At 38.4% G+C, this 15,885-nt stretch overlaps 1 protein-coding gene and 1 pseudogene across 3 annotated transcripts in view; both read right to left on the reverse strand.

Moving 5' to 3' along the window:
• FAM3C (FAM3 metabolism regulating signaling molecule C) overlaps nucleotides 1–15,885 on the reverse strand; it is a 379,854-nt gene that overhangs the window by 244,488 nt on the left and 119,481 nt on the right. For both annotated transcript variants that reach the window (XM_079932258.1, XM_079932257.1), the window contains exon 3: nucleotides 6,929–7,047. The gene's annotated coding sequence lies outside the window, so the exon portion shown is untranslated. The remainder of the gene's footprint in view (nucleotides 1–6,928; nucleotides 7,048–15,885) is intronic.
• Nucleotides 5,279–6,147, reverse strand: LOC307191565 (small ribosomal subunit protein eS26-like; annotated as a pseudogene). The gene has a single exon. The product of its transcript is annotated as a small ribosomal subunit protein eS26-like (transcript).

Below are 15,885 nucleotides of genomic sequence, written 5' to 3' on the forward strand. Positions count from 1 at the left end.
TATATTTATTATAATATATTAGAATATTTATGTGATATGATCCAAAACTTATAGTTCAAAACACATCTTCTCTTGCTGGCTTCTCAACCATTTTTTCTATAATCTGAAGCCCATTTTTCATGGACTAGAGATTACAATGAGTAGAATCAGGTTAGTTAGAAGTTTACTTATTCTAATTTTTCCCATTCTCTAGCATTTGTCACAAGTAGTGATGGAATTGTGTCTCTATAATCCCTAGCTTCCAGCAGAGGGGAGTGTATACACACATACCTTCACATAAGGAAGAAATGAGACCTAATTTCTGATGTGAATCAAGGAATGGTGTGTCCACATCACTTTATGTTCAAATTATTTGCAGTGACTTCAATAAAGTTAACTCCATGATTTAGCTGCTCTGAAATGAGTAATACAGCCTCTCCCACAATACAGAGCTGATAGTAAATATCTTCATAATACAATAAATATTTTTAAAAGTAGGTATCACTCAAGGGCCCAACATCATTCTTAAAATTGAAAGGTGTTACCTTAGAATATTTGTGCAAATTCCAAATCTGTTCTGAATCACTGCTAGCAATCTGTAAGCCCCAAATCCACTGTCATCATTAACCAAAATATTTATTGTTACACCCACTGTGTATGTATATAGTGGGCAAAAACATTCAACAGGTTATTTACCTACTTTTTAGTATTAATCTATTGTGAAAATGGCTATAATTCAACAGAAAGTTTAGTCAATAGGGAAAGTTAAGACCTTCTTACAATATCTATTAATCCCATAACAGTTTTATTCAAAACTATTTTTCAAAGCTACTCACATAACTTTTGTTATTCTATCTGTCATTAAGATTGCCTTTGCCTACATGTAAATCAACGAACTTAGAACACTCCCTCACACCATACACAAAAATAAACTCAAAATGGCTTAAAGACTTAAATATAAAACATGACACCATAAAACTTCTAGAAGAGAACATAGGCAAAACATTCTCTGACATAAATCATACCACTGTTTTCTAAAGTCACTCTCCCAAGGCAAAAGAAATAAAAACAAAAATAAACAAATGGAACCTAGTCAACCTTATAAGCTTTTGCACAGCAAAAGAAACCATAAACAAATTGAAAAGACAACCTATGGACTGGGAGAAAATATTCGCAAACAATGTGACTGACAAGGGCTTCATTTTAAAAATATACAAACAGCTCATAAAACTCAATAACAAAAAACAAATAACCCAATCAAAAAAAATGGGCAGAAGACCTAAATAGACATTTCCCCAAAGAAGACATACAGATGGCCAACAGGCACATGAAAAGATGCTCAACATCACTAATTATTAGAGAAATGCAAAGCAAAATGGCAAAGAGGTACCATCTTCCATGGGCCAGAATGGCCATCACCAGAAAGTCTAAAAATAATAAATGCTGGAGAGGGTGTGAAGAAAAGGGAATCCTCCTACACTGTTGGTGGGAATGAAAATTGGTGCCACCTCTATGGAGAACAGTATGGAGGGTCCTTAAAAAAGTAAAAATAGAGTTATCATATGATCCAGCAATCCCACTCCTGAGCATATATCCAGAAAAGATGAAAACGAATTTGAAAAGATACATGCACCCCAACGTGCATAGCGGCACTACTTACAATAGTCAAAATGTGGAAGTAACCTAAGTGTCCATTGACAGATGAATGGAAAAGAAGATGTGGTATATATACAATGGAATATTACTCAGCCACAAAAAAGAATGAAATAATGCCATTTGCAACAACATGGATGGACCTAGAGATTGTCATGCTAAGTGAAGTAAGCCAGACAGAGAAAGACAAATATAATATGATATCACTTATTTGTGGAATCTAAAAAAATGATACAAATGAACTTATTTACAAAACAGAAACAGACTCACAGACATAAAAAACAATCTTATGGTTACCAAAGGTGAAAGGGGCAGAGAGGAGAGATAAACTAGGAGTTTGGGATTAACAGGTACACACTGTTATATATAAAATAGCTAAACAGCAAGGACCTACTATATAGCACAGGGAACTACATTCAATATCTTGTAATGTATAACGGAAAAGAATCTGAAACTTTGCTGTACATCTGAAACTAACACAACATTGTAAATAAACTATCCTTCAATTAAAAATTATTTTACAAAAAGATTGCCTTGCTTTCTCAATTCAGTGACTTTTTTTTTTTTTTTTTTTTGCATTACGCAGGCCTCTCACTGTTGTGGCCTCTCCCGTTGCGGAGCACAGGCTCCAGACGCACAGGCTCAGCGGCCATGGCTCACGGGCCCAGCCGCTCCGCGGCATACGGGATCTTCCTGGACCAGGGCACGAACCCGTATACCCTGCATCGGCAGGCGGACTCTCAACCACTGCGCCACCAGGGAAGCCCCAATTCAGTGACTTTTATGCCACCATGTAAAATCAAGTGAAGTATGTGGTTGTCTTTAGGTAATAGGCTACCTTTACATATCTATAAATATCTTCATTAAAACTTTCAATAGAGTAACAATTTAAGAATTATTTATGAATTCAGACAAAGTTATCTATCAAGAAGTACTATATGCCTATCAGGTTATGTGTAGAATGATATACTTTTGTCAAAGATATATGAACTCTGATGGTAAAATGACAGCACACATCACAGTACTGTACCTTGAAATAAATACAGATTTGAATTTTACCTCTTCCAGACTGAAATTTTCTAAAAGTCAAGGACTATGTTTTAGATATACTTTTTTAAAGATATACTTTTATATTCAGTATCTAGTACAGTGCTTGCCACATGGTGGATGTTCTAGATAGGCTTGTGGAATGAATGAATGAAATGTATAATCTGGTTGAGAAGACAACAATAAATATTAAACAACAAAGAACTGAACATAAAAAGGGAGGTTGGGTCAAAGCATCTATAGACCTTGAATCTTCACCCTGATCTGATCTTTGCCGTGCATAGATATCTCTAGTATCCCTTCTCATAAGGACAGTAACCCCATCATGAGAGCACCAACCTTATGACCTCTTTTAACTCTACCTCCCAAAGGCCCAGTCTCCAAATATCATCACATTGAGGGTTTGGAATTCAAAATATGAATTCTGGGATGGGATGTAATCCAGTCCATACAGCTTACATCAAGGCTTTTATTTAATGGGGTAGATTTCCAAGGGTGCAATGGAAATAGTAAATAGTACCAGACTGATACCGATAGATATTGTAACAGTTCACATTTATGCCACCTATTCACTAGAATACATGAGGATATTCTTTTCAACTCATCCTCAAATAAGTTGAAGTACCAACTTTGTTGCATGCATATTAACTTCTCATATATTCTGCGATTTATATCTGGATTTTCTATATTGCTTCTCTGATAGTTTTTCCAACAGTAGCTTTACATTTATTTAATTTCAGTGTAAGGTCTTCACTTTTTCCTGTCAACTCAGCTCAGCTGAGTAGTTGAATGCCTCCCCTCCTCCCTCCCTTCCTCAATTTCTGTGTTTGTCCAGATTTTCTGGGATATTTATTCTTCCATATGAACTCTAAGATGATTGAAACTCAATACTTTTTTAAATCCCTGTTGAAATCCTAACTATAATTATATTAGACTTATGTAACAATTTTGGTACAACTGCCTTTTTAATGATTTACTTAATATACTTTATTTCTTCCATTTTTATTATTGCTATTACCTGTTTGCAATGTTGCTTTCCTTCTTTCGTTTTTTAGTGGGGAGGAGTTGATAGAGTTGTCACTCATTTCTTCTTCTCCCTTGTTAAAAGGCAGAAAATTCCCCTTTCTTTTCTGAATCTCATAATATAGCACTTAGTTCTCTAATGTTAGAAAACAAGCCTTCAACTATTTCCCCATCAAGGTGTTCTATTTTCCCACTGCTTTCATCCTCCCTCCAACAAGTTAGCAGTTTTGAAACACTTTCATTTCCCTAAACTTTCCCATTCTCCTCTACTCCCAAGTTTTGCTGAGATAGACTAGTATTTTTAGTTATAGACTATTATTAGAATTTCCCTTGCAGTATTACAAAAATTATCTTCTATTTCAAAAGTCCTTGTTTAGCAGTTACACTGCATATTTTCAGCACTCTCTAAATACCCAAGGTTTATTGATTACCAGTTATCATCTATTTTAAGATGTTGTAGTTGGGGGGTTGAATAATGGCCCCCCAAAAGATATGGAAAGTCTTAATCCCCACTTCCTGTGAGTGTGACCTTTGTAGGATCTTTATAGATGTGATTATTTAAGAATCTCAAGATGAGATCATCCAGGATTTAAGATGGGCCCTACGTAAATCCAATGATTTGTATCCTTAAAAGAGAAAAGGAGATGGGGGACCTGAGACACAGGGAGGAAGACTATGTGAAGATGAAGGTAGAGACTGGAATTATGCTGCCACAAGCCAAGGAATATGAAGAGCCACCAGAAGCTGGAAGAGGTCCCTGGGCAGACATGACTGCTCCTAGACTATGGCTGTGAGGGCGTAGAGGCAGGTGTCAGGGCCCCTTTAACATCTGCAGTTGGACCCAGGTCAGCAGGTCTACCTCCAGGTGCTTACAAGGGTGTGTCTCCTGGTGGGTCCCTGGATGGGCAGGAGTATTCCTGGTTCATGGCTGGGGGGGCTCTAGCCAAATTACAGGGTTAGTTCAGGATTTGCAGCTGGACCCAGGTTGGAGGTCCTGCCTCAGAGCACAGATAGACATGTCTCCCTGGGCGGTGGAGTGGGAGTTGCCTGGAGAGTCAGGACTAGCATCCTGAGAGGGGTTGGAGCTGGATCACACACCACTTCAGGGTCCACAGTCAGGACTGAGGTTGGCTGGCCAGACACCTGGGGCATAGGCAGGTGTGACTCCTGCGCAGTCCTTTGGCAGATGGTGTTGTGGCAGGACAATGCCAAATGGGGCTGTAGAGGAGTCCACGGGGAGACAGGGGTACTTTTGAGTCTGTAGCTGGGACAATTGGAAAGTCTGCCATCTGCACATGGGCTGTCTTTTCAAAACAGCCCTCTTTGGTCTTGGGCTCTACCAGGGTTTCACAGTCTCTTACTTGGATCCCAAATCTCTCACAAAGGCACTTTTGCTTATGGATGGTTGCCAATTTATTGTTGCTGAGTTGGGGAGAGATAAGCAGGAGACTTCCTATTCCACCGTCTTGTTGATATCACTCTGAGGTTGGTTCCTTCGGAGGGCTGGGAGGGAGAATCTGTCCCGTGCCTCTGTCCTAGCTTCTGGTGGTTTGCTGGCAAAGTGTCCCTTGGCTGATCTCTGTCTTCATATGGCTGGTCTCCCTGTGTGTGTGTCTGTCTCCAGATTCCCCCTTTTAATCAGGACACCAGTCATATTGGAATAGGGACCCATCCTATTCCAGTATGACCCCACCTTAACCACTTACATCTGCAATGACCCTAGTTACAAATAAGGTCACATTCTGAAGTTCTGGGGGGTTAAGACTTCAACAGATGAATTTTAGGGAGATGTAAAGCTTTCTGGGAAACAAGTAGAGTTCTTACTGAAGGAAAGCATAAGGACTCATAATTTAAGAAAATAACCCTACTTTACTTTTATGAAATCATTAGAAATATTATAGACGAATTTCTTTTTTTTTTTTCTTAAGTATAATTTCCACTTTATTGTCTTTCCAGGGGACAGTATTTCTTTAGTCTTTAAGGACTTAGCTCTTTACATGGGCTTTGGTGGAGGTCGTGGGGCAGCACCCGCAGGTCTAAATCAGGGTGGAGGTGTCGGTCCTTCCGGGCTTCCCGAGAACGATTCCTGACTACCTGGCTGTGAATGGCACAACTCATGCAGTAATGCAGTTTCACGTACAGATTGGGAAGCACATAGGCGTCGAAAACACTCTCTTCAGAAATGTCCCTGATGGCTGCGGCCTCTATGATGTTCCGAATGACGAACTTCTTAATGGCCTTACCCTTGGGCACGCATCGGGCACAGCTGGTGCAGCGAACAGGCTGCACGTGGCCGCGGCCCTTTTTGGCATGACCATTATTCCTTCTTTTCTTGGTCATCTTGGCCAAGAGAGAGCTAGATGAAGTTCTTAATTGTATATGTATGTATGTGATTTATGTATTCATATCTTAGGATTTAAATATACAAAAATGAGCTTTATAGTCTATGGCAGTTTTCAAAGTAAAAATGTTATTTTTCTCTTCTCTGTAACGTCTTTTGTAGTTATTACAGTGATTTAGGTCTTCTGTACTGATAAGTCACACAGAAAACATGTAGATACTAATCACTACAAGAAAAGCCTTTCATAGTCTACATACTATAAGTTAGTCTGATTAGTGTAGCAAATCCCAATGAACATGCTAAAGCCCACATACTAACTGTAGCTGTCATTCCACAAACTAACCAAAGTCCTTTTCTAGTTGTAATAGAAAAGGAAAGGAAAGTGGAGGACAGAGATTTTCTGATGGTGTGTGGTCAGATATTGAATACTGACACCTAGGAATAGCAATGGGACTGGAAGGCTGAGAGGCTGAGAGTGCAGTAGAAAACAAGGATCCAGGGATAAATAAAGTGATGGAGGATGGGATCCAAATAGTGACAGGACCTGTGCCCCTGAGTATGTGCTAAACCACGTTCCTGGATGTACTTTCTTCTAAGAATTGCTTAATTTGGTCCAATAATTTCTCTCTCTAATAGCACAATTTTCTAATAAATGAAAGGCTACAGATCTCTGAGAAGACATTCCTGTAACACATGACAAAAGGAGGAAAATACCTCTTCAATTTTGCTGTGTGTCTTAAACAGGAATACTTTGAGTTCATATTTTCACACATTTTAAATTAAAAACTATATGTATTATTAATTCACTAGGGTAAGCTAACAACTACGTATAGCAAGTAACTCCCAAATCTCAGTGACTTAACATAATAAATGTTTGTCACTTACCTTATATCAGATGTGGGTCAGCAAGGAGTTGTGGCGTTATTCAGGCACCTAGGATCCTTTTGATCTGGTAGCTTCCCAGTTTCCTAAGGCCTTGGAGTCCTCTACCATATTCCGTTCAGCTGGTGAGACAAAAAAAGGGAGCATCAGTCAGGATGTTCCTACAGGCCAGGCTGGAAGTGGCAAATATCACCCCCACTCACATTTAAAGACCAGAACTCAATAACATGACCCTATGTCACTGGAAGGAGGCTGGACTCTCAAAGTCTACGTTTTGTCCTAAGAGGAAAAAGAAGTTTTGCAACCGTATAGCAGTATCCCTGCCACACACTGAAATCACAGTAATTCTAATTGGTCATCATCACAATTGGTAGGAGATAGATAGATAGATAGATAAATATATACACACTAGAAGTATGTGTGTGTGTAGAGATTCTTAACACAGGAACAGCATAAGTGAATTTCCAAGCAGAATGTTTGCCTGCTTAAGCTAACACACTTTTTGCAGTTATTTTAGAAATATTTGTGTGCATACAAAAATGTAATGGAAAAACGGAAAGCAAAAACACACGCCATGCTTTGATAAGCCTATTTACTTGAAAATAATACAAATTTTTCTTGGAAAAGATTGATAATGCAGTCTTTTAATTACTTCAGACAGTCTCTTCTCTCAATTCACCCACTTCATAATTAGTGAAGTTATGTTAGCGTAGGCTGAACTGAGATGATAAAAAGCAAGAATGTGCTCATTCTAAGAGCCTTTATATTTGCACTAATAAGGAGCTCACCACTTTTTTTTCTTTTCACAACTACTGTAAGTAACTAATATATTTTTTTTCTGGGAAATATCTTTGTTCAATATTGCTGAGTGTCTATCGGCATGTGGAAAAGAATAGGAGCATTGTAGCCTCCCTAAGTGCTATTTAAAGAAATGGAAAGATTGGAAATGCTGTCCTCACTTTAGGGCCTGTTAATATTTCTTGAAGGTCAAGAGTAATGCTTGGCACTTAGAAGAAAGGAGTCTTGCAGGATCTTGACCAACATTTATATGCAAAGATATGTTGCCATGTGTACTCCAGGGATACAGATCGTAGCCCACCTTGACCATAGCCAACTACCAGTAGAAAAGTAATGTAATGGAAGTCTTACCACTTTTCTTGGGAGGTGTCATGCCCCTCTGAAGCATTGCTGGAGATATTATAATGCCATAATGAGACTCATAATTCATGCCAGCCCCAAGCCTTTTCACTCATTTATAAATGTTTTAGAGCCCTATGATTCATAATGCCATGAGCTGGTTTTCTTTCAGTACCGTTCTGCTCCCATTAGTACCAACCATTCCTGCTTCTTGCCTAGAGACAAGCCCTGAAGTATATTATATACTTTATATATTATATACTTTATATATTAATATACTTTATATATTATAAAGTTTGGTGCTCTCCTTGAATTGCTATAGTCAAAAATCTTTTCTAGGTACTGAGCTAGTGCAAAATAAAAGTTTTTAGACAAATATTAAAGCTTGAGGAAGAAACAAGAAAGCAAGGAAAAAGTTCTTCATCTAAGGTATCATTTTAGAGTTATTCTCCATTGTTAATATAATGTACATTTTCTTTGTATGCCAGAACTGTTATACCCTAGGGAAAGGGTAAACATCAATGCTTAACTGACATAAAATTAAGATGAAACTGGCCAACTATTGAATAAAACACAAGTTTTATAATAAGAAGTCTTTTGACCATCATTCTGATTTTTATCTCTTTCCTCATAAATAATGTTTACAATGCATTTTCTTTTTAACCTCACTCAGCAATTCATTTTTCCAGTTAATTAAAACAATTAGACATTGCTCTATTGAGCAAAACAAAGCAGTTCTTAAAATCATTTGAAGTCACATAGCATAAAACACATGTTGTCAAGGTGCAGGTAGTCCTTTCATTTGTGAGGCATTTTCTCTATGGCTGTTGCTCTTTGCTGGCAATATCCTCTCCAGAGTCCATTTGCTGTTCTACTCAGCATGACCCATTTATCATCCCCTGAATCACAAAGTGGCATAGCAGTGCAGCACTGCAGAAATGATCTTTGATTCTATTTTACTCAACAAGATTCGTTAGACTCATCTATTGTTTAAAGGTCCACTGAAGGCTCAGTCCAGCTCTAGTTAACTGAGCCAACTCAAATTTGGGCAGGAAGTTATCAACAGCTGCCGATGCCCTATACAATGGGACTTACAATTAAGTTCCTCTGCTAGATCTGGAATCCAATTATCTACAGATGATTTCTGTAGGTCTTTGTTATTGGTCTTCCTGCTGCTTTATGTTGTTAAAGGAGAGCCTGGTATCTCTTCCTAGTTTCAACCCATTACCCCCCTCTGAAGCTTGGCATCATGTGTAAGGGCTCTTCTGCCCCAGAATGTCCATCATATGGAATTTTGTCCCAGATCCCAGCTCCAAAACTGGAGTTTTGCTGCTGTTAAATGGAGTTCCTTGTGAACAACATCTCTCTTGTGAGTTCAGTATTCATTCCTAACTGGATACTCTACCACCAAATTGAGGTGATGATTGCCAGGCTAATTTCCTCACACACAGATGGATTTTTTTTAGCTCTTTTGTTCTCAAATTGCCTACTTTTTGGCCATGGGATTAAACAAGAAGACATTATTTTGCAAACTTTATAGTTTCCTCCTTTACTATGTGTAGAATTATTTAAAAATTGTATTGATACTGAGTGTTTGGGATACAGGAGAGAAGCTGAAAAATATCTGAAGCCATGGCTTCAGAAAAATCAACATTGGGGAGAAGAACAGAGAATAAGAGAAGCATGGATTCCAAAGAAAAGAAAAAGTTTGTTCTAGTATCTCTAGATGATTTCCAGTAAATTCTTTCATGCCTTAAAAATAAGTAATTAAGAAAAAATTTTAAAACTAACCTCTAAGAGAAAATGCACCAATAAAGAACTTGGGAGACAGATCAGATTGCAGGCTTCACTCTAATCTTGAGTTTATTCTATTTACTTTACTCTCCTTATGGGTTCACATTTTAGGCTGAGCAATAACTGCCTTCAATCCATCCGAAGTTTGTCATCGTCGTCCATCAATTTAATTTATTGCAGCAGATTTCTATTAGGCAATAACTATAATAAGGAAATAATTTAAGGCTTCCAGGAAATTTTCCAAGTGTCTTATATATGTTAACTAATTTACTCTTTAATAATCTCCATGATGTAAATGTTATAATCATTCCCATTTTACAGGGAAGAAATCTGAGGTACAATAAAGTTAAGGAACTTGCCTAAGTCTGCACAGCCTTTAGGCAATGGAGCCAGGACTCGAACCCAGGAAGTCTGTCATCAACGTCCACACTCAACGCTATAGGCATGTACAGGTCATATACGTACATATAAACCTTGTCTCAATGGTTCTAACCAAAAGTTAATGATTAAAGAAACAGAGTGTATACACTATACAACATATGCAGATATCTGCTTATAAATTCTTGAGGCACAGCTGCTTTGCTTGCAGAACTTTGGCAATTCTGGCAAATAAGGCAATTTTATATTTCACAATTATTTTCATTCATTTTACTCTCCAAACCAGTTCCCTTTCTTGTTTTAACAGGAAATGTAAATTTGTCATACAATTTAGCAGTGTTCTTTAAAAGCGTGTTCCATGGAACATCTGTCTCCAAATCAAATATTCAGATTCTAGGCTTCCACTCCAAACCTGCATCAGAATCTGGGGTGGAGCCTAGGAGCCTGTAATTTTACAAGCTCCTCTGATGTGTTTAATGCTTCTAGAGTTTGATTTAGAAGCTGCAGAGCTTCCTGGCCAGGTTTTAATTTATCACTTCTGTCTGCTCCAATTTAGACTAATTAGTTAGAATATATTAACTTTCCACTCTCTGGTCCTAATTATATACCTAAGAAACACAGCTTCTTTTAAGTTGTTCGTACAGCCTTGACGTCTCCAATCCATATCACAAAGGAAAATACACTCACATGCTTGTGTTCAACCCATGATTATCCAGTCTTAGTGAAAATGTTACCCTCACTGCCTGAGCAAACACATCATTTATAACTCCCCCCTTCAAGGATTTTTTGTTAATTTACCTTGGATCAATTCTTAGCTAATCACTGGCTGTAAATATTTTGTAGCCTGTTTTCTGCATTTGTCTTAAATCTAGATTTTTTTCCCCCTAGTGATCCTTCCAAGCAAAACGTTAAAAAATTTTCTGAAATGTCTGGTATTTTAAGCAGAATAATTTCCCACCAAATTTATGTCCTCCTGTTGCATATGACACTGCCATAGTAATTTCACTGTTGCTCAGCCAAAGTTAAAGCTAACTCAGAAGCCAGAGGCTATCAGGACCAACTGGGTACTGAACCACAACAAGCTTAAATTCTTCAAAGCAAGGCTTCCTATACATTGTCCAGTTGATATGAGGAGTAAGTGATGGATGCTAGGATCCCAAACAACTGCTGTGTGGTCTGTCAAACCAGATGCTATAACAAAAATTTGAAAAGTAACACTGCAAGGACATACTGAGAGACAATGGTACATGATGTAAATTATTTGTAAACTGCTAAGAAAGATTAGAAGAGGAACAGATCTCCTGGGTGGTATTCAGTTTAAATGTTAATTCTGAAAAGGGCCGCTGGTCAAAATATGAGGCATGACTGAGTAAAGATCAGAGTAAGAACACAATCCCCATAGTCACTTAGAGAAAGTCACAGTATAAGAAGATATTTTGTAAACCTGAAAGCCTATAAAGGCTCTATTATCATTCTTATATATTGAAAGAAAAAATAGTCAGATGTAAATCTTTTCAAATCTACAGTAAATCTGTATTTGAATATTAGTCATATTTCTAATTTCCAGGAATTGTTTTATGTTTTCAACTGCACTGAAATATTGTGGTTAGAAATATTGATTAAAAGAGGGTAACCATTATCTGGCACATTGGGAATCTTTTAGTTGGAGACTTGGGCAAATGGGTATGAGATTTATTTATAGATCCAGTATTACTTTTCCTGGGTGAGGTAAATCTGTTTTTCTCTAAAGGCTTTACCTTTCACATCAGGAATAAATGCAAATTGCATTATATCAACTTGAAAAAGATTTCTGCATTATAGTGTTAATATCAACACTTTACATTTTGAAAATATACATTTGGAGCCTAGAAGTTTGTGCAAAATCACTTAAAAGTTCTGATTCCATTTCCTGTACCTGAGTTAATGAAGCATTTTTGGCCATACCTAGTAATATTATGATCATATTGAGTTACATTAAAGCAATATGAAATATTCATGTTAACTAAATGAATTATCTGGGTTGAGAAAGTATACAAAATATGTATCTATTATAGCCCGTAACTTTGAAACTAACAGTCGTCACTAAAACAATTTATTTCCTGGTAAATTTTGCATTTATCCTCAGGATCCACTCTAACCCTCAATGAACTGTTCCCTAAGGGCCAGAATTTTAAAGGGTACAATTCTGACCTAGCTACGCACAGCCCTCCTTCTTGTCAGAGGCTGCTTGCGTCTTTTCTGATCTAAAGATTCTTTGAGTCATCAGCTCATTCTTAGCCTTCCCTGGGACTCAGGTTTAAGCAGAACATTTCTGAGTTTCCAACTCTCTGCTTCCTCTTTAACAACCAGAGCCACCACCAATCCCAGTCCTCCCATGGACATTACACACCAAACACTATTGGTTTTGGTCAGAGTTTCAACTGAATTGACACCTGCTCAAATGTTTGGATCCTTTATTTTGCAAAACTCAGTTCCTTGCTCTCCAATGTCTTCATGTGGCTGAACTGTGATGTTTTCTCCCTAGTAAAGAAATCTAGGACGAATCATGGTTTATCTTTAACGGCCAGGATACCAGAGGGTTATGATTAAGAAATGCCCTGGGCTTCCCTGGTGGCGCAGTGGTTGAGAGTCCGCCTGCCGATGCAGGGGACACGGGTTCGTGCCCCGGTCCAGGAAGATCCCACATGCCGCGGAGCGGCTGGGCCCGTGAGCCATGGCTGCTGAGCCTGCGCGTCTGGAGCCTGTGCTCCGCAACGGGAGAGGCCACAGCAGTGAGAGGCCCACGTACCGCAAAAAAAAAAAAAAAAAAAAGGAAGCTAGCTAGAGCAGTTAACTGAGGCCTTGAGGCCTAAGTCTGAAGAGCTTGTAAGTCTGGCAGAGAAATGTAAACTTACTACATGGTGGTGGTGAACCAATGTGATTTCTTGAGATAGGAGTATTAGCAGAAAGTGCTTTAAAGAAGATCCTTGGCCATGGACTGTGTGATAGCTTGAAAATAGAAAGGCTGAAGTCAGCCAGTCTGTTGCTGCCAGATCAAGATGTGAAAAGGGTTTGGATCCGGTGGCAATGGAGTGTGAAGCAAAAGAGGCCAGGGCTCAGGGCTATATTGGGCATAGAGAGTAAATGAGAATAAATTGTTAAAGATAAAGCCCTAAGGTTTTAACCAAGGAACCTGGAAGAATATGAAATTTAAGGGATAACTTCTTTTCAAAAATAATGTTGAGATAAAGTCTAGTTGTCAAATTACAATTTATGATGTCAAAATAAATACCTTATTTCTAATATAAGTGCTTTTCTGTTGATTGGCCTATTTCTAAGCTATACAATTTTAATTTTATTCCCCAGTATTAGAAATTTCTTAGAGACTGTGTTTATTAGGTACATATTCAACTATAGGACCATTTCATCTCTAAAGAGTAGGATTCTTTTCCTGTCCTAACAGAAGTGGCTATTGTATCAAAAGTAAGTCAAACACTACATGTCTTCACAGAATAAGCAAGTTTGTTGCTCATATTGTGAAGCTATTAATTCTAACCTTTAGAATAGCTTTTGCCAGTTTATACACAAAGCAGCCCTTTGGCTACTGGGCTTTAAAGTAAACATGCTTAAGACACTGTTTCTCAAAGCAGTTGGGTGTTGACAGACCCACAAAGAATTTTAGAGACCATATTTCAAACTCCCATTTTATAGACAGTAAATCAAAATTTATTCAAAACACAAAGCCAATTAGTAGCAGAAATGGGACTGGGATTCAGATTTCTGACTCTGGATTCAATATTCTAGAATCTTCTACATGGAACATTGTTAGCAATAGATGCAAGAACTTGGATGCCAGGATGTTCAAAGTGATTTTACATCTATTACTTCATAAAGACTGACCAAGGGCCCAATGAATTAGATGCTATTATGACACCTCCCTTTTAGGGAAGAGCAAATGAGACACATACAGTTGGAGTAACTCAGCTAGATATAGTTTGAATAACTCACTTCAGGTCACCTACTAGTGAGGAATGAAGCTGGAACTTGGAGCCAGGTATCTGGTTCCAGAGACTGTGCCCCTGTTGCCTCTCAAGTCTTACCTCCAATTCTACTCTTTCCAAGTACTATGTGTGTCTCCTTTAAAACTGAGAATAGCAGCTATTAGGAAATGAAATAATAGAACTACCAATCATTTTCTGCCTCTTCAGTGATGATCTTCAGTTTTTGGTAAAAGGTCTTTTGATAATTAAAATCTTGAGACAATTGACATTACAGGCTCTGGCCATTGCCAGGGGTGGTAGAACATTCAGCTAAGAAAGCTAGCTAATAAAAAATTTCTTATCCCACTGTTCCCAGGACCCACGGGGGAGAGAATTATGTGAAGGAGAGCCTGAGCATTCGGAGGATGCTGAGAACCAGGGCTCTAGTGGTTGGTAAAGTGCAAACAAAGACGCTGTGTTTCAATAATGAAGGGGGTAGACAGCGGCATTGACCACTGCAGGGAATTTAAGTGAGAGGAGGATTATTGGATTTGGGAATTAGGAGGCCAGGCTGTTAGTGAGCTTTGAAAGAACAATTTCACTAGAACCTCGATTGCACAGGGCCAAGGAGTGAACATGAAGCTAAAAGGGCATGCTTGCTGTGCCACTTCAGTTTATGAATGTGTAACAAAACTAAATTTCACTTTAAAAATCTAGTGTTGCAATACTGAGGCAGACTGAAAATTTACCTCAGTTTTAAAAACTGTTTATTAAATATACTTCTATTGTTTAATAAGCGTGGAACAAGTATCAAAAAAGTATAAAAAAGTAAGCAGTGAGGGCTTCCCTGGTGGCACAGTAGTTGAGAGTCCACCTGCCGATGCAGGGGACACGGGTTCATGCCCCGGTCCGGGAAGATCCCACATGTCGTGGAGCGGCTGGGCCCGTGAGCCATGGCGGCTGAGCCTGCGCGTCCGGAGCCTGTGCTCCGCAACGAGAGAGGCCACAGCAGTGAAAGGCCCGCGTATCGCAAAAAAAAAAAAAAAAAAGTAAGCAGTGAAAAGTCGTCTTCTCTTCCCTGTCCACCATTTGCACTGTTGCCATCTTTTCCTATGGATAACCACTCTTACTAGTTTCTTCTTTATCTTTTTTTTTTCTTTTTAAATAAGGAAAACATACACACTTCTATAACATGGTAATACACTATAATGTTTTGGACTTGTTTTTGGTCTCCTTTAAGTGCTTCTTGAAGGCCTTTCCATGTCAATACATAAGAGTTTCCATTATGGATACAATATAATTTATTTAACTGGTTCTATGTTGATAAAAATTATGTTGTTTAAATAATAAATGCTGGAGAGGGTGTGGAAAAAAGGGAACCCTCTTACACTGTTGGTGGGAATGTAAATTGCTGCAGCCACTATGGAGAACAGCCTGGAGGTTCCTTAAAAAATTAAAAATAGAGTTACTGTATGATCCAGCAATTCCACTCTTGGGTATATATCTGGAAAAGACAAAAACTCTAATTTGAAAAGATACATGCACCCCGATGTTCATAGCAGCACTATTTGCAATAGCCAGGACATGGAAGCAACCTCAGTGTCCATCAAAAGATGAATGGTTAAGGAAGATGTGGTACACACACACACACACACACACACACACACACACACTGGAATATTACTGAGCCAT

This window comes from Stenella coeruleoalba, assembly GCF_951394435.1.
Source record: "Stenella coeruleoalba genome assembly, chromosome: 9".
NCBI classification, from domain to species: domain Eukaryota; kingdom Metazoa; phylum Chordata; class Mammalia; order Artiodactyla; family Delphinidae; genus Stenella; species Stenella coeruleoalba.